The sequence below is a fragment of the Medicago sativa genome, chromosome 1, assembly GCF_051527215.1.
Source record: "Medicago sativa cultivar Bolivia chromosome 1, Bolivia_mono, whole genome shotgun sequence".
Taxonomy (NCBI): domain Eukaryota; kingdom Viridiplantae; phylum Streptophyta; class Magnoliopsida; order Fabales; family Fabaceae; genus Medicago; species Medicago sativa.
Genome location: NC_140749.1, coordinates 40,322,251 through 40,331,477, shown reverse-complemented (window position 1 = coordinate 40,331,477; position 9,227 = coordinate 40,322,251). Strand labels below are relative to the sequence as shown.

The window sequence follows — 9,227 nt, the reverse complement described above, 5'->3', positions numbered from 1 at the left end:
TCTCATAACACAAATTGTGGATTTATCGGAATTATTTCCTAAACTAATGGGATCTTAGTTATTAATTGTTTTATATTAGCTCTTCATAACCAAATTACTATATCATAATCATAATCATAATCAAATAAATACAAACATAGAAAAAATATAAACTATCCAATAGTTATTATTTATTTGATATTTTAGTATATATCCTAAAAATCAGAATAATTTTAAGATAAGAATTTTAATTAATAGTTAAATAGAATACTATATTAATAGTTAAATAGAATACTATTTTGATCGGTTTTGAATCACCCGATATAATTTTTTTGAAATTTTTTTTTAATTTGATGAGAGAGTCTGGAGAAACTTGTGGTGATTTTATTACTGTTCACTGTCACTTTCCTTCAACCTAAAGTAACCACCTAACACCACCTACCCCTACCGTATTCCACCGCTTATCCTCCTACCACCACCGATCATCCATGTCTTCCTTCCAAATCCCTTGGAAATGCTTAGATCTTTCTGAAACACCAACCATTACACCGAAACCAACTCAAAAAAACCAGAAAACTTTCGCACAAGCTTTGGCTAATGTTTGTGAAATTCCTCCATCGCAGCTACCCCAACCTTGTCTGAAAGGGGAGGATCTTGCGATTGAGATCCCAGAAGAAGATTATGTTGCTAATGTTGATGAATGCAAGCTGAATCTTCATGGTAGAGTGATTTGGCCAAAGGGTGCAACTCCTCTAACTGTTGTTGCCCTAAAAAACAAGTTATCTAAGCTATGGAAAGATTTATCCAAGTGGGGTGTCTCTTCTTTGGGCAAAGGGTACTATGAGTTCGTATTTTCTTCCCTTGAAGATGTGAACAGAGTCAGATCAGTGGCCTCATGGAACTTGAATCCGGGTTGGTTGAAGCTGTTTGCCTGGACCAAGGATTTTAGCATTAAATCTCAGAGAAACTCTAACGCTCAGGTATGGGTTAGATTTTATGGTTTGTCTCAGGAATATTGGAGCAAAAATATCTTATTTACAATTGCTGGGAGCCTAGGGTCACCCATTTGTACTGATTCTAACGCAGCTAAACCTAGAATTGATAGAACCTTTGCGCAGTATGTTAGGGTTTTGGTTGACATGGATATTTCCCAAACCATTAGATACAAGCTGCTTGTTGAACGGAAGGGCTTTGCCTTTTTTATTGATGTGGATTATGAAAATTTACCAGACTTTTGTACAAACTGTCATTCTATTGGGCACTACGTGGAGATTTGCAAGAGATTGAATCAGGTTGATAATCTGAGGAATCAGCATGATGTGCCAGTCATGAAGAAACAAACTGTCAGACCTGAGAAGGTTTTTGTACAGATAAAAGATAGTAGAGCTGAGCAGGGGAAGCAGGTGAATATTAACAATGATATCACCCCAGATGCTGAGCTTGAAAAAGAGATAAATGATGAGCTTCAAAATATCAGAAAGGATCCTGAACCAATACAGAATGAAGAGCCTGTTGAGCAGCATAATAGGTTTGATGCACTTGTTGATGAGGAAATTCAGGGGAATGAGGACCCTCCAGATACACAGGAAGGGCAAGAAGATGAAAGTCAGCAGAGTTCACATGAGTCAGAGTTTGTAGATGCTACACAACTTACAATAGATAGTTCATCAGATGTGAATGATGAGGAACAACAGGAAACTTCTGCAGAGAGAACAAAGAGAAATTCTGAGTTTCTAAAAGAGGCTTGGGCGAATATTGCTGAATCTGATGCTGCAGAGGACTTGTTACTGAATGAGTTGGAACATGATTTTAACCATGAAAACCCTCCTTTCCAATTAGTCACACATAGGAAGAAACCTACACATAAAGCCAACACTTCAAAAACCAAATACCATACAAGGTCAAAGGTTTCCAACCCCAAACCTTTTAAATGAAGCTCATTTATTGGAATATTAGGGGATTTGCCAACGCCCCATCAAGATTGGCCCTCAAAAACTTAATTAACCAACACAAACCTAGTTTTGTGATTCTTTCTGAACCTATGATGAAGATTACTTCTGTTCCTAGAAACTGGTTTGCTAGACTTAATCTTAAACCTTTTGCTTTAAACAATAGACCAAACAAGCTTCCTAACCTGTGGTGTTTTTGTGACATCAACCTTAACCCCCATGTTTTAAACATAGATGATCAAAATGTATCTTTTTCTTTGTCTGATAATGACAAGCAGTTTGCCATTGCTGCAGTTTATGCATCAACCTCAAACATCAAGAGAAAGGTTTTATGGGAAACCCTAAATAATCTTCAAAGTCAACATAGCCTTCCTTGGAATTTTATTGGTGACTTTAATACTGTTTTAGGTGCTCATGAACATCATGGTAGCTTCTCCCCAGCCAGGCCTCCAATGCAAGATTTTCAAGACTGGTCTGACAGATTTAACCTCATTCACCTTCCAACTAGAGGAGCTTATTTCACATGGAACAATGGGAGAAGAGGCAGAGCTCATACTCAAAGAAGGCTTGATAGGTCAGTTTGCAATCAAGACTGGCTAGACTTCTGTCAATCTACTTCTTGCACTTCCCTGATCAAAACCAAATCTGACCATTACCCTTTGCTTCTGGATTTTGATTTTTCTGAACATACTTTTGCTGCTTCATTTAAATTTATGAAAATGTGGGCCCTCCACACTGATTGTAAAGAGGTTATTGCTTCCTCTTGGAATGAACCTGTCATTGGTTGCCCAATGTTCATTCTCACTAAGAAACTTCAGAACCTCAAAGCTAAGCTTAAAGTCTGGAACAAACAAACTTTTGGCAATGTTCATGACTATGTCAAAACTGCAGAATCTAACCTAGCCCATATTCAAGCCCAAATCCAATCATCTGGCCCATCTGACAACCTTCTTGATCTGGAGAAAAAGGCTCAATGTGAGTTTAATGAAGCCCTAGAGAGACAAGAATGCTTCTGGCAAGAGAAGGCTAAAACCAATTGGCATGTGAATGGTGATAGAAACACTGCTTATTTTCACAGACTCTCTAAAATTAAAAACAAAACTAAGTTGATTGCTAGCTTGAGGGAGGGTGACAATGTCATCACTGATAAACAACTTATTTCTAGTCACATTGTAGATTATTATAAAAATTTATTTTGTTCTAACCCTTTTTTGCAGGAACAGTTACTTGTTGAAGAAGTTATCCCTAATCTTGTTGGTGACAATACAAATCAAGTGCTTACCATGCTTCCCACTCATGAAGAAATCAAGGCAGCAGTGTTTGGTCTTAACAAAGATGGTGCACCTGGCCCTGATGGGTTTGGAGCTTTCTTTTTCCAAACCTATTGGAAGGTCATCCAGAAAGATCTCATTGATGCTGTTTTGCAATTTTTTGTTTCAGGATGGATTCTTCCTAATTATAATGCAAACACCTTAATTCTCATTCCAAAGATTCCAAATGCAGATAGAGTGGAACATTACAGGCCCATTGCAATGGCAAATTTCAAGTTTAAAGTGATCTCTAAAATCATTGCAGATAGGCTGGCATGCATTCTCCCTTCAATTATTTCCAACAATCAAAAAGGATTCATCAAAGGTAGAAACATTAAGGACTGTCTGTGCCTTGCATCTGAAGTTGTCAACATTCTGGACAAGAAAGCTTTTGGTGGAAACTTAGCTCTCAAGATTGACATTACAAAGGATTTTGATACACTTGACTGGAAGTTTCTCTTGAAGGTCCTCAAGTGCTTTGGATTCAATCAAACGTTTTGCAACTGGATAGAGGCCATTCTTTCCTCAGCTACGCTTTCTATTTCTATTAATGGCAGTCAAGAAGGTTACTTTAATTGTACAAGGGGTGTCAGGCAGGGGGATCCCCTCTCACCCCTTCTTTTTTGTCTCGCAGAAGAGGTCCTTAGTAGAGGAATCTCTAAACTTGTTGAAGAAGGCAAGGTGAAATTGATAACTGGAGCTCGAAATGTTCAAATTCCATCTCATTGCCTGTATGCTGATGACATCATGATATACTGCAAAGGTAACATTGATAGTTTATTAGCATTGCATCATTTATTCTCTAGATATGCAAATAGTGCTGGTCAGATCATCAGTGCCAGAAAGTCCACTATATATGCTGGTGGTATTTCACAAAGCAGATTACACAACATGGCTGACCTTTTAGGTTTCGAGATGGGTGCCTTACCTTTTCTATACCTTGGGGTGCCAATATTCAAAGGGAGACCAAAGGCTATTTATCTTCAACCAATTGCTGATAGGGTCAAGGCAAAACTCTCAGCTTGGAAAGCTTCATTGTTGTCCATAGCAGGCAGAGTGCAGCTGGTAAAGTCTGTCATTTACAGCATGCTCACTCATTCAATGACAATTTACTCTTGGCCTGTTTCTTTATTGAAAGACCTTGAAAAGTGGATAAAAAACTTCATTTGGAGTGGTGATACCTCAAAGAGAAAGCTTGTGACTGTTGCTTGGAAGAAAATTTGCAAACCTTATTTAGAAGGGGGATTAGGTTTGAGATCTTTAATCTCTCTGAATGAAGCTTTCAATCTTAAGCTTTGTTTTGATCTGTTGAAATCAAATGAAGATTGGGCCATAATTGTCAGAAGTAGAGCTGTTAGAGGAAATTGTGCAATCAAGTATCACATCTTTTCTTCCATCTGGTCTAGTATTAAAGCTGAGTTCTCAAGAGTGGTAGACAATTCTTGCTGGCTTCTGGGGGATGGCAGAAGCATCAACTTCTGGTTGGATGCTTGGTGTGGTGACCCTCTAATTGATGTCTTGCAGATGGATATAGCAGATTTTCAGAACTTCCCAAAGTTGGTAAGTGACTTCATTCAGAATGGTCAATGGAATATCCCTCAAGTGATTGATAATCAGTTCCCTTCTATCAGACCAATTATCAGCCATGTCATCATTCCTTTTGAAGAGTCCAAGGATGAGCTGGTTTGGAAGCATACAACCAATGGTGTTCTGACCTTAAAGGACTCTTATGCCTTCATAAAGCAACCTTCAAACACCTTTCACTGGGCCAAGCACATCTGGAGCATTGATATTCCCCCATCTAAATCTCTGGTTGCTTGGAGAGTTCTTCATGATAAGGTGCCCACTGATGAGCAATTACAACAAAGAGGTTGTTCTTTCTCATCAATGTGCTCTTTATGCTCATCTAATGTTGAAACCACATTCCATTTGTTTTTTGAATGTAAGTTTGCCTTCATGATTTGGTGCTGGTTTGCTTCTATTCTTGGTTCTGCCTTGCACTTCCAGTCTATTGAGGACATATGGTCCATCTGTGATAGAGGCTGGTCCCCTCAATGTAAAACTGTAATTCAAGCTACTATTGTCAATATTTTTAGTACTGTTTGGTATTATAGGAACCAAAGCAGATTTCAGGATTCTAAACCTAATTGGCAGATGGCTATTAACACTATCATAGCGGCAGTCAATCTTTCAGGTAACAACACATCAAAGATCTCTAATTCTTCTGTCACTGATTTGATCACCCTCAAGAAGTTTGATGTTCACATTAACCCGCCCAAGCCTGCTAGCATCAAAGAGGTGTTTTGGTCTCCACCATACTTGGACTGGATAAAGTGTAATACTGATGGAGCTGCTACTTCATCAAACTCAGCTTGTGGAGGCATATTCAGGGACTCTAACTCTAATTTTCTATCTTGTTTTGCTGAAAACTTAGGTTGCGGTACTGCCTATTTTGCTGAGCTCTCTGCAGTGATGAAGGCCACAGAGATTGCTTCCCAACACAACTGGAAAAACCTCTGGATTGAATCTGATTCTTCTCTTGTTGTCATGGCTTTCAGCAATGATGCCATGATTCCTTGTTGCATGAGAAATAGGTGGTTAAACTGCAAGAAACTTTTATACCAAATGAATTTTGTGGTTTCCCATATTTATAGAGAGGGAAACAAATGTGCAGATAAACTAGCTTCACTAGGTATGGACATCTCTGGTGTATATATTTGGACGGCCTTGCCTGTCTTCCTTAGGGACTTTTTTGTGCATGACAGGCTAGGGTTACCTAACTTTAGGGTTTCTAACCTTTAGGAGGTTTTGGTTTGGTCCCCCTCCTTTTTTTGTATATCTTTCGGTTATTATATGATATTTTGGGGTCGTAGCTCTTTGCTGCACCTCTTTTGGTTAAAAAAAAAAAAAAGAATACTATTTTGATCGATTTATCAAATAATTTTGATCAATAAAACAATATCGTCATTTTAATTCGTATAGTCAAATTCTCTTTTTTGTTTTGAATTCCATTTTATTCATTTTTTGAATATTTTTGCTTCTTTATTTTGATTATTTTAATATTTCAAGAATAATATAGAATAGAATTCATATTTTCATCGAATCTATATGAATATCTAAATATAGATATGTATTTATCCCGATATCCTGATTATTAGATAGGAAGATTATTTGTTTCTATATATATTCTTTATATATTCTTTAATATTATATATTCTTTAATATTCTAGAATTAGAATACCTTAAAATAAAATTCTATATAAAAACTCTATATAAATAGATATAGAAATAAATAGATATAGAAAATAGTAAAGAGTATATGGAATACTATCTTAAAATTAAAATTTCTATTTTAAATAGTCTCATTTTTTAGAATTTTAAATAATGACTAATTAGATTACAGTAAACAGTAATTTCTATTACAAAATTCGTATGCATTAAGATGAACTATGTATAATGTATATAAAAAAGAATGTATCGATAGAAATTTGATATTTCTATTGAATTTCTAAATGAATGTCAAATTTGAAATTAATAAATAGATTTTTGATTTTTGTTTTGTTATTATAAGGTCTGTATCTGTCTGCTCTAAGGAAAAAAAGAATCGAACGTTAGAGTATCCTAAATACTCTCAAAAAATCAAAGAAGGAGGGACATATAAAATAGAGATAAATGTAGTATATATCTCTGTATATTGAATTGCGAATACACAGATAATAGAATCATTTCTGATTCGACTAAATATGGCTATCTGATATAGATGAAAGAAAATCAATCAAACAAATAGAAGGAAATTTTTCCAAAAATGGGAGTAGGTTTCTAATAAATTCAACAGTTCCATCATATAATTCTCATAATACAAATGAAAAAACATCCTAATGAGATATGATATCAATCTCAAAGAAAAAAACGGGGGATATGGCGAAATTGATAGACGCTACGGACTTAATTGGATTGAGCCTTGGTATGGAAACTTACCAAGTGAAAACTTTCAAATTCAGAGAAACCCTGGAATTAAAAATGGGCAATCCTGAGCCAAATCCTTCTTTCCGAAAACAAATAAATAAAAGTTCAGAAAGTTAAAATCAAAAAAGGATAGGTGCAGAGACTCAATGGAAGCTGTTCTAACAAATGGAGTTGACAACATTTACTCTTTCAATAGAATAATATTGATTGATCAAATCAGTCACTCCACCATAGTCTGATGGATCTTTTGAATAACGGATTAATCAGACGAGAATAAAGATAGAGTCCCATTCTACATGTCAATACCGACATCAATGAAATTTTTAGTAAGAGGAAAATCCGTCGACTTTAGAAATCGTGAGGGTTCAAGTCCCTCTATCCCCAAAAGCCCATTTAATCCGCTAATTTTTTATCCTATATCCCTTTTTTTTAATTAAAATTCAAAACAAAAAGTATTTTTTTTTTATTTAGTTGACATAGACTCAAGTAATTTCCTAAAATTAGGGTGGTGTGTCAAGAATGGTCGGGATAGCTCAGCCGGTAGAGCAGAGGACTGAAAATCCTCGTGTCACCAGTTCAAATCTGGTTCCCGGCGATTCATTTCTATGAGTATCTATTCCCAAATTTCTTAAAATTTGGGAATAGATACATATTTTTTAGTGGTCTTGATCATCATACATAATTTATCTAGGCGTACGGAGATATACTCTTTCTAGCTAAAGAATGAATAGATGTATATTCTAGGTATAGAAAGTTAGTCTGAAAATGAATGATTCCATTTTGTTTCGATTTTTTCTGCGCTCCAAAAAGAATGTTACTATTTTAACAATATTCATATCGTAAAATTACTTGGTTGAAAGGCCAAAAAGTTTAATCTAGGGAAGTTCAGAGGTGAGAATAGTCAAAATTTATCTGAGATACATTATAAAAAAATTCGGTCCATTTCTTTTAATTTTATTTGATCCTACTTTTTCTTTTTCGTAGCCGGATATCTAATTGATGTTACCGTACATCTTAAATAGTTAATGATACAGAACTTTTTCAGTTCATCCTATTGGCTCACCCTAAATTAAGTATCGTTCCATCCAATTTTAGAATCTCAATGAATCCCTATATTATTGTCTTTTTTATTTATCCATTTTGTTATTTATCCCATCCATAATTAAGATATGAATGAAACCTCTATTATTCTATCGAATCTATAACAAAAAGAAAATGTACATACAGATATTTCTTGACTATCTGGGGTTGTCGAAGTGCGGATTACTTTCTTATTTTTATCATTTAGTGAGCATCCTGTATTTCATAAAAATTGGGGGCGATATAATCTTTACGCAAAGGCCATCCTATCCAACTTTCGGGCATTAAAATACGTTTCAGACGCAGATGATTATCATAAGAGATTCCTAACATATCATAAGATTCCCTTTCTTGAAAATCAGCACTTTTCCAAACCCAGAAAATAGAAGGAATTCTCGGATTTTGCCTTGGGGCAAATACTTTTATGCATACCTCTTCGGGTTGATCTAAACTATACTCTATTCTCGTAAGATGATAGACACTAGCTAATAGTCCTCCTGGTGCTACATCATAGGCACATTGGGAACGTAGATAATTGTAACCATATACATATAAAATAACAGCAATCGAATGCCAATCCTCGGGCTTTATTTGTAAAGTCTCTATTCCTTGGTAATCAAAACCCAAAGATCTATGAACTATTCCGTGTTTGACTAGCCAAGCAGACAAATGACCCTGCATTTTTTTTTACTTCTCCTGCTTTTTTTTATATAAGTTTGGTATTAGAATGAAATTTTTGAAGATTGACTTGTTTGCTATTTCTTATTGTATTTTGTACAAAAGGATCCTGTTTAATTCACTTTTTCGTTTGTCGGAGGATAGTTAACTTTTTTATATTTGAAAAATGTGTCAGAGGTTATCTCTGAAATAGATGATGGTTGATAAAATAATCCTTGATTATAATTGCCGGTATGAGTACTGCGTCCAAGATGAAATTTGTGGT

General features: G+C 35.4%; 1 non-coding gene across 1 annotated transcript; it reads left to right on the top strand.

The window, feature by feature from the left end:
* The first annotated feature begins 7,726 nt into the window (after nucleotides 1-7,726).
* On the top strand, nucleotides 7,727-7,799 carry TRNAF-GAA (transfer RNA phenylalanine (anticodon GAA)). Its single transcript has one exon. It is a non-coding gene; the product is annotated as a tRNA-Phe (tRNA).
* The last annotated feature ends 1,428 nt before the right edge of the window (nucleotides 7,800-9,227 follow it).